The sequence below is a fragment of the Podarcis pityusensis genome (assembly GCF_964106645.2).
Source record: "Podarcis pityusensis genome assembly, chromosome: 1".
Lineage (NCBI taxonomy): Eukaryota > Metazoa > Chordata > Lepidosauria > Squamata > Lacertidae > Podarcis > Podarcis pityusensis.
In genome coordinates, this window is record NC_138028.1 from 139,368,318 (window position 1) to 139,382,606 (window position 14,289).

The window sequence follows — 14,289 nt, forward strand, 5'->3', positions numbered from 1 at the left end:
CATCTTGTGATCTTAAACAGGAGAGAATTGCCTGTTTTCCTTCTTAAGGGGTTGCTGGGTAAAAATATTCAATTCTTGGCAAAATTTTAAGGCTGCTTGCTCTTGGGCATGTCTGATAGGTTTCAGAAGTAGTTTAGCATGCTATCCGTCAGGAACAGAAAACACTGCAGGGAAGGGCATTCAGAAGCAACCTGGCGGCATGAATGATTTGCAAGATGTCCCAAGGAATGTAATTGGGAATTTTTGCAACGTGTGCCAAGCCTTATTTTATCTTTATTTCCCTCCCACCCCTCCTTGTTATGGAAATGAAGAGATGTGTCTCAATGCACTACTAATTCCAAAGAAGAAAATGTATCCCATCAGTGGAATATGCTTATTTTCATTGAGAGATCTGTGAGCTAAACAAAACCTCTAGAGATAACAAATCCCACTATGGGGATCTGTTATGAGGATTGCCCTTCATATGTTAACAGGACAGTAGCAGAAACTGTGCTGTACAAGCTTGTGTGGCGAAAAGAACACTTTCCCTATTATAAAAGATATCGCCTATCTCTCCATCTGGTAGTGTAAATGACACCAGTGCCTGCCAATCTGCAAACGTTTTCATATTAGTACAGAGAATTGGCTACAAGGCAGCTGACACTGCCAAAGATGATGCTAACAATACCAGGTCTTCCTCAGACCCAGATTCTCATATTAATCACAGCAACAACACATATCCACAAGTTTTCAGAAGTGGCCAAAAATGTGTTCAAAGGATTGCCAATGTGAGAATGAACCCTGGATTTTTAAGAATCAAGACGTGCAGTTACTGCTGAAAACAGCAACTGTGCATTTAGCTGCACCGTCTTCCTCTATAACAATGGCTTGTGGAACTTAGCTGTACCCTGACATCACAGTGCTTTGTGTTTCCCACTCCTCAGCAGCAGCCAATGATGTGCAGTGGAGTTTGGGAAAGACAGAATATCATGTAGGGAGATGGTTGCTGATGTCATCTTAGCATAACATCTAGTTGGCCTTTTAGCATGATGTTTCCTTTGGCTTGGGATATGTGAGGGACTTATTTGGTACAAGTGATACACTCAGTTGCCATTGATGTCCCTCAAGCAAGAGATTAGAATATATGGATTTGTATCAGTCTATGGTTCGTGTAGCCTGGCTTTGGTTCTCTAGGGTGTTCAGTTCAGTTCGAAGGCCAGGACAAAATCCTCCAGAGTGTCAGGCAGAGGCCTTTCACATCACCTGCTCCCTGATCCTTTGAATGGCAGATGTTGAAGACTGAACATAGAATCTTGTAGTACCTTAACCTTTGAAGCCACCCTACTCTCCCTGAGCAACTTTCAGTTTACAGCTGGAGTGGAATGGAAATGGACCTGTCATTTGAAATGAACAATAATAATACTTAGCAGTTATTGGGCACATATCAGTGCCCAAAGCATTTCACAAAGAGCCATGGTGGTGTCGTTGTTAATAGTGCTGGGAGACCCAAGTTCAAAGCCCTCAGGAAGCTACAAAACTCACTAGTTGACCTTGGGCCAGGCACATTTTCACAGCCTAATGCCATTGAGCTTCCTGAAGACCACATAGAAAGACCACATAGAAACACGATGATAACAATACACTGTCACCAAGACTTGCAAGTTCTGTCAGGGAGGTCAGTTTTATAATTCCCATATTGCAAAGCCCAAGAGGTGGCTTTGTAGTTGAGGTGAGATGTGAACTGGGCACTTCCCAGGGGATTACTCTTTTACCTGGTCAAACCAGACTTCAGGAAACCAATTGAGTGTGATTAACTAAATCTTTTCAGAAGCTTTAGAAATATAGTCTATCTGTATAATGACTGGGGCCTATGCCTGGGGGTTCAGCCCAGACTTCCTTGCCTGCATTGCTGCAGTCTTATCTATCTATCTATCTATCTATCTATCTATCTATCTATCTAATGGGTTTTTTCTATGTGCATACTAAACTTAAAAGTTCCACTGCCTGTGTCATGTCCTATATACTTCAAAGGGAATTTGGAGTGAAGAAAGATGGCAGAATTGGTCCCCTAGGGACTGAATTATCATTGAAAGTTATGCACACGTATGCAGAGGATAATAGCCTCTGAGGTGTACATGAATTTTCATAAACCTTTCAGGAAATTGCATATAATCAGCCTCATAACTCCAGTTGCAGAAGATGTCATGAGCACAGGAAGGAAGTAACCCAGTGAAAGAAGCACAGGAGGAAAAAAAAACTTTAAACACCCCAGCATTGGTTTTATATAGTAGAATGTTTTGAAGGCTTAACTGTGGATTGGAATATATGGTCTAAGAATAAAGTGCAGGGTGGCTTGCAATATCATTAAAATGCAAGAGATAGACCATAGTGCACTAGTTATTAGCAAAAGTGTAAAAAGGTTTTCTCTTCCCTAGTTCTCCAGCTGCCACTCTGCAACTGAAAACTCCAGGCCTTGAACTGGCAGTTGAAAAATTCGGGTGTTTGTCTCTCACTGAGAAACTGCTATAGCCCCTGACCCTCACAAATTCTGGCTCCAGTGGCAGATGTAGGAAGAACAGAGGTAGCAAAGGTGCTAGAACCTTCCACCCCTCCCTGCAAGTCCTCAGATGTTCCAACCACCACTGTGCTGCTGAATCTCTGAGCCACAGCAGATGCCCAAAGAAATAATCTTGGTCCAGAAAGTTGCTGAAGCAGCTTGATGTTAAGCCCCTCACAGGCCAGGACTCCCCCAACCCCCAGGCGATGGCTGCTACTGCTTCTGGCTCTAGTTGCAGGTGCAGGAGATGCACTGGATTCTGCTTGGCAGGGGGTTGGACTCGATGGCCCTTGTGGTCTCTTCCAACTCTATGATTCTATGATTCTATGCTGAGAAGTCAGCTGAGAATTGAGAATAGGGTGCAAAAGCTGGAAAGCTTTTAAATAAGCTCTTTATGAACTTTGATACTTTAGGGTGAGTTCTTTTACGGGGCAGGTAAGAATCAAACGCTAGGGAACTATGCTGTAAAAATGGATCTCAGGCTTTGGAACAGGATGTGAGACAAAATGGGGCATCTAACGATAAATTTGTGGGTGTGGTGACTCCAAGGGCTGCAATTGGCCAACAACTGGGCCTGATGTAGGCCAAGCCCTTGGCCAGCAAGAATTCCTGTCCAGATGAAAATGAGGAGATAAAGGCCTGAATCACGCAGGTTTCATTCAGACTCGTAGGTCGGAGCTGAGATGGAAAAGAACCTTTCCTGTGTGCCATGCCAGTTGAAGAGCTTGCTGTATTTCTAAATCAAGGGGCACTGTATTTCTAAATCAGGCTTTCACAAGACCTTGCAGCAGTTTGGACTTTCTGTGCCCCTTGAATCTGCATTTGTGGAGCAAATTCTTCCTCCTGACCACTGCTCAGAGGTGTTGCCGATTCCTTGCTGCTGGCAACAGGCAGGCTGGACAGAAATTGGGAAGAGGTTTTTGTTATCCATCTGACTCACACTTCTCCAGGAATTAGATCCAGGGTTCATGTTTGAGGGTCAGCGCTCTCCTGTCAAGGTTTTTAAAATAACCAAATCACCTAAAATAACATACACAACTGTTCAAAAATCTTATGACAGTTGCCTTGGCCATTCCAGTCATCAGCTGTTAAGTTTGCAAGGGGTTGGATTCAATGACCCTCAAGGTCCCTTCCAACTCTACAGTTCTATGATTCTATGATTAATCTCCATCCATAAAAGAAAGGATAAAAAAACCTCAGAACAGACATTTGCTAGTGACAAGACAATAGCCACATATGATAAACCACTGCAGTTACAGATGACTGCATATATGAGAAGAGTACCACAGCACAGACTTTCACATTCAACATTTCCATTTTAGTTTATGGCACTTGTATTATTTCACATCTGTGTTGCCTGAAAATATAGATGTTGCAATGCCACTGTTGCATTGTTATTAAGAAGGGCAAATTTCTACTTCAGACTATTGGGGAAGAAAGGCCATGGGTCAGTGGTAAAGCATTTGTAATAAACTTACCTTTTAGTGGGGCAGCATCTACACATTGGAACTCCCTGCTTATTTGCATCAGGCAAGACGCCTTCACTGTACTCTCTTTGTCACTTGCTAAAAACATTTTTGTTTACTTAAGCCTAGCCAGATATGTAGAATGATGACATGCGTTTCAATCTGCTTTTTGGCTTATTCATTATTTTAATAATTCCTTTTAAACATTGCCCATTGGCAGAGTCCTTTGTATGTCAACATTAGCCTGCTTCCTTATCTTTCATCTTGCTCTTCGGCATGAAGTATAGAAGGCAGAATGTGCTTGTTCATGTTTCCATGCAATTTCATAAGCCCCTTCGACTGCTAGGGAAACCTTATTGTGTGTTACAATTTTTAAAAATACAGAAAGAGAATGCAGTCAGTGCATGTTAATGTGCAATCACACAATTTTCATGAAAGTTGTTTGTTTCTTCTTGGCAATTGGGAAGGTGTTAAGTAAAAGCAATCTGTATCTAGCAGATAAAATGCTAACTTGTAAACTTGAGAAGAAGAATATTATCCCAGCCATAAAATGTGGAAAGCATAATTACAATAGAACAATAGAAAGAAGTCAAGGAAGGAGGGAGGGAGGGAGGGAGATGTTATTTCCTATTTGAAAAGCTCTCACACCAAGTCTTCCACCTGCTTCTTGTACTCATGGAAGCTTGAATAGTCTTTTGTTGTTTCGATGGAGGCTGCTTTTCAAATGGAAGTTTTGTAGACAATCCAGTGATACACATGGAATATAAGTGGTTCTCTTCATTGTATACCATATCAATTATATTGTCTGCTCCATCAGCTTCTTTTTGGCACCTGCTAAAGGTCCTCTGACTCCCCTTCCTTTCTGGAGTAAGAGCTTAGAACAGTGGCTCTCAAAGGGTGTAGCAGGAGAGGATGGCAATTGTGGTGGGAAGATTCAAGGACAATCAAAGAAACATATACCGTATTTTTTGCTCCATAAGACTCACTTTTTTCCTCCTAAAAAGTAAGGGGAAATGTGTGTGCGTCTTATGGGGCGAATGCAGGCTGCACAGCTATCCCAGAAGCCAGAACAGCAAGAGGGATTGCTGCTTTCACTGCGCAGAGATCCCTCTTACTGTTCTAGCTTCTGAGATTCGGAATATTTTTTTTCTTGTTTTCCTCCTCCAAAAACTAGGTGCGTCTTGTGGCCTGGTGCGTCTTATAGAGCGAAAAATACGGTAAATATTTTAGGGTAGTATGGTATAGGGTCCAGGGTTGTAAAGACTGCAGAGAGAATAATTGGGTGCACTCTTCCCACCTTGGATGAAATCTATGCTTCCAGGTGTCATAAGAAAGCTGCAGAGATAGCACAGGATAGTGCGCACCCTGGAAATGATCTCTTTCAGCTTCTGCCTTTTGGAAGAAGGTACAGGGTTATAAAGACTAGGACTAGCTGCCTGAGAAACAGTTTCTACCCAAATGCGATTCTGGTTTTATTTTTTATTTTTTAAATAATTTTTATTGAATGATTTTATGTTACAAAAAACAATACAACCATACTACCACTAAATATAATTAAGAAATAAAAATTACATACATCAATATTTAGTTTGTTATTTACCATCTTATTTCCTCCCAAACATTCCATACAAAAACACACATATGTGCAGACACCCACACACCCACACAAAATGATAATAATGAAAGTAAATATTTTCCCCCCTTTTATCTTCCAAAATCTTTTCTTCAACTTTGACTTCCTGTCAAGTCCCTTTATATATATTTTATCTTACAATCGAATGTACACAAAACAATAAACATTTCTATATAAATTTTCCAATACAATCTGAAAACATAATAAATCCTTAATTGTTGTCCACCTCCTTTTAGTTCCTTTATCACTTGAATGCTAGCATGGAGTCAAAACTATTATTGTATTTTTGAACATATCTTCTATAACCATCCCATTTTTCTGCAAATTTTTGCTTTGAGTTTTCTCTGAGTTTACTAGTCAGTTGAGCCGTCTCCACCAATTCCTGTAATTTGATTTGCCAGTCTGTTATTTTTGGAGCCTCGTGATCTTTCCATCCCTTGGCAACAAGTATACGAGCCACTGCGGTTGCATACAAGAATACCTCTCTTAGATTTTTTGGGATCTCTTTATCTAAAATACTTAATAGAAATGCCACCTTTTTTTAGTAAAAGTTATCCCCATCATCTTTTTTAATTCATCGTATATTTTGCAATTTGTAAAGAGGATGAAATCAGTATTGGGGTAGATCTCTTTGCTACCAAGAAAGTATTCTTTTTTAAAAAATATTTTTTATTAGTAATTTCAACATAACATTTTATCAAAGAACATATCCTTAAATTCCCCCCAATTTTCCCCTCCCCCTCCCCCAAACATAACCCCCCCTCCCCCCCGACTTCCCTCAGCTCCTCTCTCTGGTTTATCAATAAGTGTTATTTTCTGCATGTTACAAAACTGTACAGATCCTTAATTTGTCTATCTAAATATTATCAATAAAAAGTTTGTGAATGTTTATTCAAAACCTGCCAAGGAGTCCAGTTCATTTTGTTGTTTCTGAAGGGTTCCCATTCATCTTTTAAAATCACAGTTATCCTTGTCATAGAATCATAGAGTTGGAAGGGACCACAAGGGCCATCGAATCCCACCCTCCCAAGCAGGAAACACCATCAGAGCACTCCTGACATATGGTTGTCAAGCCTCTGCTTAAAGACCTCCAAAGAAGGAGACTCCACCACACTCCTTGGCAGCAAATTCCACTGTCGAACAGCTCTTACTGTCAGGAAGTTCTTCCTAATGTTTAGGTGGAATCTTCTTTCTTGTAGTTTGGATCCATTGCTCCGTGTCCGCTTCTCTGGAGCAGCAGAAAACAACCTTTCTCCCTCCTCTATGTGACATCCTTTTATATATTTGAACATGGCTATCATATCACCCCTTAACCTCCTCTTCTCCAGGCTAAACATGCCCAGCTCCCTTAGCCGTTCCTCATAAGGCATCGTTTCCATTTGACCATTTTGGTTGCCCTCCTCTGGACACGTTCCAGTTTGTCAGTGTCCTTCTTGAATTGTGGTGCCCAGAACTGGACACAGTACTCCAGGTAAGGTCTGACCAGAGCAGAATACAGTGGCACTATTACTTCCCTTGATCTAGATGCTATACTCCTATTGATGCAGCCCAGAATTGCATTGGCTTTTTTAGCTGCCGCGTCACACTGTTGGCTCATGTCAAGTTTGTGGTCAACCAAGCCTCCTAGATCCTTTTCACATGTACTGCTCTCAAGCCAGGTGTCACCCATCTTGTATTTGTGCCTCTCATTTATTTTGCCCAAGTGCAATACTTTACATTTCTCCCTGTTAAAATTCATCTTGTTTGTTTTGGCCCAGTTCTCTAATCTGTCAAGGTCATTTTGAAGTGTGATCCTGTCCTCTGGGGTGTTAGCCACCCCTCCCAGTTTGGTGTCATCTGCAAATTTGATCAGGATGCCCTTGAGTCCATCATCCAAGTCGTTGATAAAGATGTTGAATAAGACCGGGCCCAAGACAGAACCCTGTGGCACCCCACTAGTCACTCTTCTCCAGGATGAAGAGGAACCATTGATGAGCACCGTTTGGGTTCGGTCAGTCAGCCAGTTACAAATCCACTGAGTGGTAGCATAGTCAAGACCGCATTTTACCAGCTTGTCATGTAGTTTGTGTGTCAGTTTTGCCAATTCTGCGTAGTCCATCAATTTCTCTTGCCACGGTTCTTTAGCTGGGATTTCCTCGTTCTTCCATCCTTGTGCTATTAAGACTCTTGCCGCCGTTGTTGCATACATAAAGATGTTTTTCAGTTTCCTTGGCAGGTCTTTTCCTACAAAAATCCTTCAGGTTTTTTGACAATTTTCTTCAACTCATTCTATATCATTTCCCAATTTTTTTTAATTTTACTGCAGTCCCACCACATATGATAAAAGGTCCCTTCTTTTTCTTTACATTTCCAACACATATTTGAACTGGTTTTGTACATTCTTCCTCGCTGCACTGGTGTTATATACCATCTATACATCATCTTCATATAATTTTCTTTCAGCAAGGAGCAATCTGTAAATTTTCAGTCAGCTTTCCATAACCTTTCTCAATCTTCCAACATAATATTATGAGCTATATCTTGTGCCCATTTAATCATCACTGATTTCACCTCTTTGTCTTTCATCTCCCATTCTAGCAGAATACTGTATGCACCTTTCAGCAGCTTTACTTTCCCTTCTACCACTTCCCTTTGAAATCTGGATATCATGTAACTAAATCCTTTCTTACTGTCTTTATATGTTTCATGTAATTGTCGATAGTGCAACCAACTCTGAAAATGATCTTTTATTTCATCATAATCTCTTAGTTTCCATTTTCCATCTTGATCCTTTAACAATTCAGCATATGTAAGCCATTTTCCTTTCTTTCCAAGTGGTTTGAGTAGTAACGCTTCATGTGGTGAAAGCCACCAAGGAATCTTTTGTTCTAGTAAGTCTTTATATCTCTCTCATTAATGATTTCCTAACTATATGATAAGGGACGCGGGTGGCGCTGTGGGCTAAACCACTGCGCCTAGGACTTGCCGATCGGATGGTCGGCGGTTCGAATCCCCGCGACAGGGTGAGCTCCCGTTGTTCGGTCCCAGCTCCTGCCCACCTAGCAGTTCGAAAGCACCTCAAAAGTGCAAGTAGATAAATAGGGACCGCTCTCCGGCGGGAAGGTAAACGGTGTTTCCGTGTGCTGCTCTGCTTCGACAGTAGCGGTTTAGTCACGCTGGCCACGTGACCCGGAAGCTGTCTGCGGACAAGCGCCAGCTCTCAGCCTCTTGAGCGAGATGAGCACGCAACCCCAGAGTCGGTCACGACTGGACCGTATGGTCAGGGGTCCTTTACCTTTACCTTTAACTATATGATTGTAAAAACTTCTGTGTACCTTTCCTTTCCCATACCATAAGTATGCATGCCAGCCTAATCTGTTATCATATCCTTCCAATTCTAATGCTTCTTTTTTCCCCAACTTGATCCAGTCCCAGATCCATACCAGACATGCAGCTTTATAGTATAATTTAAAGTCTGGGAGGGCAAACCCGCCTCTGTCTTTTACATCTGTAAGTATTTTATATTTTATCCTTAGCCTTTTGCCCCCCCCCCCCCCGATAATTTTTGAAATCTCTTTCTCCCATTTTTTGAAATAATCATCTTTCAGGATAACTGGAATTGATTGAAAAAGAAATAGCATTTTTGGCAACACGTTCATTTTAATCGCTGCTATTTTACCTAACAATGAGAGATTCATTCTGCTCCATATTTCTAAATTTCTTTTTACCTCAAACCAGATTTTTTCATAATTACTTTTAAATAAATTTAGATTTCTTGATGTTAACCATATCCCTAAATACTTAAACTTTTTATGGACTTCAGTCTCAATGTTTTGCTCTAACTCATTATTTTTTTTTCTTCTTCCTTCAAATGTTTAACTAATAATTTAGTTTTATTCCTATTTAATTTAAATCCTGCTACTTCCCCAAATTTCTGAATCTTTTCTATTACTTTAGGGAGTGAAGTTTTTGGGTCTTCAACTGTTATCACTAAATCATCTACATATACTTTTAATTTAAACTCACTTTTCCCAGTTTTAATGCCTGTGATCTCTTTATCTGCTCTTATATTTCTGGCAAGTACTTCCAGTACCAGGATGAACAACCATGGTGATAGTGGACATCCTTGTCTGGTTCCTTTTTGAATCTTACAATCATCCATTATTACCTGGTTTATAATTAATTTTGCTTTTTGTTCTGAATAGATTGCTTATATTCCTTTTAGGAATTTAGGCCCACTTTTGATTTCGTCTAATATCTTTGTCATGAATTTCCAAGAGACGCTGTCAAAAGCTTTTTCAGCATCTATAAACATTATTGCTGCTTTCTTTTCATTTTTAGCCTCCAGGTATTCTATGATATTCAAAATATTCCTTATATTCCCCTTCATTTGTCTACCTGGAAGAAATCCTGCCTGGTCTTGATGTATATACTCATTTAGTATATTTTTCAATCTGTTAGCTAATAAGTTTGCAAACAGTTTGTAATCGTTGTTTAACAAAGAGATAGGTCTGTAATTTTTGATTTGCAGCAAGTCTGCGTCTTGTTTTGGAATTACTGTAATATAGGCCTCTTTCCATGTTTCTGGAATTTCACCTGTGTTCAGTATCTCATTCATGACATCTTTCAGTGGGTTCACTAGTTGTTCACTTAATTTTTTATAATATTTTGCCGTAAGTCCATCCGGGCCTGGTGACTTGCCATTTTTAGAGCCTTTTATTGCCTCTAGCAGTTCTTGGGTATTAAAAATCTTCCTTTGTTCATCCTTTATATGTGGCATGTTACTACTTCTGATATACTCTTCTATTTGAATGTTTTTTCTTTCCCTTGTCTATACAAATCTGAAGAATATTTAACAAATCCTACTCCAATTTCCTTCAGCTTATCTGTGATCTTTCCATTTAGATTAATTTTATTTATGAAGTTCCTTTGTTCATTTTTTTTAAACTGCTAGGCTAACAATTTTCCCGGTTTGTTTACATGCTCAAATATTTTTTTTTACTCTCTTTATTTTCCAACTAATTTCCTCATTAATTATCGTTGAGTTTTGTTGTATAGAGTCCTCTCACCACCTCCTTACTTAGAATCATAGAATCATAGAGTTGGAAGAGACCACAAGGGCCATCGAGTCCAACCCCCTGCCAAGCAGGAAACACCATCAGAGCACTCCTGACATATGGTTGTCAAGCCTCTGCTTAAAGACCTCCAAAGGAGACTCCACCACACTCCTTGGCAGCAAATTCCACTGTCGAACAGCTCTTACTGTCAGGAAGTTCTTCCTAATGTTTAGGTGGAATCTTCTTTCTTGTAGTTTGGATCCATTGCTCCGTGTCCGCTTCTCTGGAGCAGCAGAAAACAACCTTTCTCCCTCCTCTATGTGACATCCTTTTATATATTTGAACATGGCTATCATATCACCCCTTAACCTCCTCTTCCCAGACTGTCTGTAATTTTGTCTGTCCTTGATTATTTATTTCAAAATAATCAATCAAGGCCTTTTTTATTTTTTCTACAAATTTTTGATCATCTAGTAAATCATCATATAGTCTCCATCTGAAAGAGATTTGGCTTTCTTTTTGTAATTCCATAATCAAAGAATTTAGTCTGAAAAAGTTCGGGGGTTAATTTCAATTTTTTTTACTCTTATTTCCAATTCTTTGGAAATCCACAAAGAGTCTATTCTCGAGCTGCTATTGTGTACATGGCTGTAATAAGTGAACTCTGTATCAAACATGTCTCATTCTCCATATATCTATCAAATTTAGATTTTGAGTCATATAAAAAAAAAAGTCTATGGTAATTTATCTTCCTTGGTCTCTTTTTCGCTTGGCTGATTCTGCCTGTCTGATCTGGAACTCCATTTAGGTCTCCCATTAAGATCATCTTTTGATCTGCAAATTCGTGTAGTTCTGTTTCTAGTTTTTTAAAGAAGAATGCTTTTTTATTGTTGAGTGCATAAATGCCAACCAATAACACTTTCTCTCCCTGAATTTTAACTTGTATTATTAAGATTCTGCCTTTTTCATTCTTCTGAATCAATCTGGGTTCAAGTGCAGGATTAATGTAAAAAAAAACCTCCTCTTTTTTGGTTTTATCTGACGAAATGAAATCCATACCTAATTTTTTTTGCTAATTAAGACCCCCTTTTTTGCAATATGTGTCTCTTGGAGGCAAATTATGTCTAATTTCTATTTTGCTATTACATGCTCAATCCGATTGCATTTGGCTTTACAGTTCAATCCATTCACATTCCAGCTCAGTATTTTAAGATTGGCCATTGTCAGAGTCAGTTGCAATATCTGTTTTTTCTGATGTAGTGCCTTCCAATGCTAACTGCTCCAAGGCCTCTTTTTGTTCAGCTCAAGGGTCTCCCCTGTCTTGTTTGGAATCTAAGTCTCTCCTGTATTTGTCAAAGAACTCTCTCACCTGAAACTCTGATGTTAGCCTATATCTCCTTTTCAGGTATGTGAAAGAAATGCCCTCTGGAAATTCCCATTTGTATCTGATAGCTCTCCTGAGTGCTGTTGTTAAAAACCTATATTTGATTCTTCTAAATCTCAATTTCAGTGGGATCTCCCTAAAAATGTCTACTTTCTGTCCGGCAACCACGAGATTTTTTTCAAAGCTGTTCTGAAGGATTGCATCCTTCACTCTTTTTGTTACTAATGTTAATAAAACATCTCCTGGCTGCATCTCAACTTTCGCACGATCTAATTCTGAAACAGCTCTCTGAAAGTCCATCCAACCAGTCTTTACTTTCTCCCATCCATTCTGAGATTGTCTGTGTAACAAATGTCTCCAAATTTGGCTCTGTGTCAGATTCTGGAAGGCCTCTAATTCGTAATGTCCTGTCTCTTTCCCTTAGCTGCAAGAGGAGGATCTGGTCCTCCAATTCATTCTGCTTCCCTTGAACCCCTTCCACAGTTCCCATCAACCCTTTTTGTTTCTCTCTTAATTCTCCTACCTCCTCTTTTAACTTTTTCTAGTTTGTCTACTTTGGTTTCCAATTTGTTGACCTTGTCTCCCAATATCCCAAATTGCTCTTTCAAAACTCTTCAAATTTTCAATATCCCTGTGCACTTGTTCAATCAATGTTTGATTGGATTTTTCCATGTCACTGTGAACCTGTTTTGCAAATTCTTGCATTGATTGAACCATTTCTTTCCTGAATTCCAAAAGTTGCTGTGCAAGAAGATCTGTTTGCTCTCTCCCCCCTTTATCTCCTGTTTCTCCTCGCACACTAGCCCTTCTAGCGGCCGCCGCAGCTGCAGCTGCCACTTTCCTGGTTGTTGTTCCCTCCTTACCCAACATGTCTTATCAGTTGGTTCCCAGTGTTTTTTGAGTTGTTCAAGGTCACACCTGCAAGTTCCGGCTCTATCCAGCCATGAGGTTGTTTCCCCCCTCCCAGACTCTTTCCAGTTTCCCTTTCCCTTTTGTCTGCCTTCTCCCTCCCCACAACAGCAAATCATACAGTCATATAACAAAAAAGGCAGAGAGAAATGAAAACATCCAATAAATCAGGAGATATAAAATGTACAATTAAAAGGGCAAAAAAATAAGAAGAAAAAATAAGAAAGTAATTTAAAAGTCCATAAAGCAAAAAGATGTTAGGCCAGTTCAGTTTCAGATTTATGTCTTTAAAAACAAGGTTATTCTTTAATTTGTACTTATCTACTTGTAATTGTCTCAAACAGTGGTGACTTGCAATAGTTCCAGAATTTATATCTCCATTTTATTTCTTATATGTAGTCCCATGGCATTTTGTCTTGTTGTTTAATTCACAAACGTGCTGGAGTTTCAATCGACAGATCTTTCTTGGCAAGCTCTTTCAATCTCTTGGAGTATTGAAGTTACTTTGGAAGCTGTTCCAGGCTCTTTCCACTTTCTGTGGTTACCCCACAGAAGTGCTGAGAGTCCCCTGCTAGCTCCCTTTCTTTCCCCTTTTCCTCTTCTGCTCCACCAATTTTTAAAATACTGTTCAAATTCCTCCAGCTGTCAGTGGGTTTTTAACTTTATAATCCAATAGGTTACTTGATAGTTAATATATATATTCATTAGAGTTAAATGTTTCAACTCTCCGTTGCTGTAGGCAGTCTCTGTGTCCCATTCACACAAAAATTCCCTTTGCAGAGCTCATCTGCAGAAATCGGAAGCTGACTTCCTGTTTTGCTTTCGTTTCGCCAAATAAACTTTTTAGCCTCTAATTTTTAATTTTTAATGTTTTATTTCAAATTTACCTCTAATTGGAAGATCTGCTGCTTCTGGTGACAAATCATAGCTTCGGCAGCAGGCTGTGTTGGAGTTGAGAGCGAACTCAAGCCCCTTCCCTCCCACGCGCACAGCGGCAGCTGGGAGATGTTCAGGGGGCGAGTTTTTCCACTCTGCTGGAGCCCTCGGGTCCCCACTCTTCTGTGGGGGGGGGGTTGGGGTGCGCTGAGCTCTAGCGCCACCCTCCACGCCTTTCTGTCCGCTCCATGTTGTGGACGACACTTAGCACATTGCCATTGTCCTCCGCAGTAGACCAGAAGTCCGCTACCAAGAAAGTATTCATACTGACTACAGTGGTACCTCTGGTTACGTACTTAATTTGTGCTGGAGGTCCGTTCTTAACCTGAAACTGTTCTTAACCTGAGGTACCACTTTAGCTAATGGGGCCTCCCGCTGCTGCTGCTGCC

General features: G+C 40.1%; 1 protein-coding gene across 33 annotated transcripts in view; it reads left to right on the plus strand.

Annotated features, from left to right (window-relative positions):
- The window catches only part of MAP2 (microtubule associated protein 2), a 232,167-nt gene that overhangs the window by 211,691 nt on the left and 6,187 nt on the right, over positions 1-14,289 (plus strand). The window lies entirely within an intron of this gene.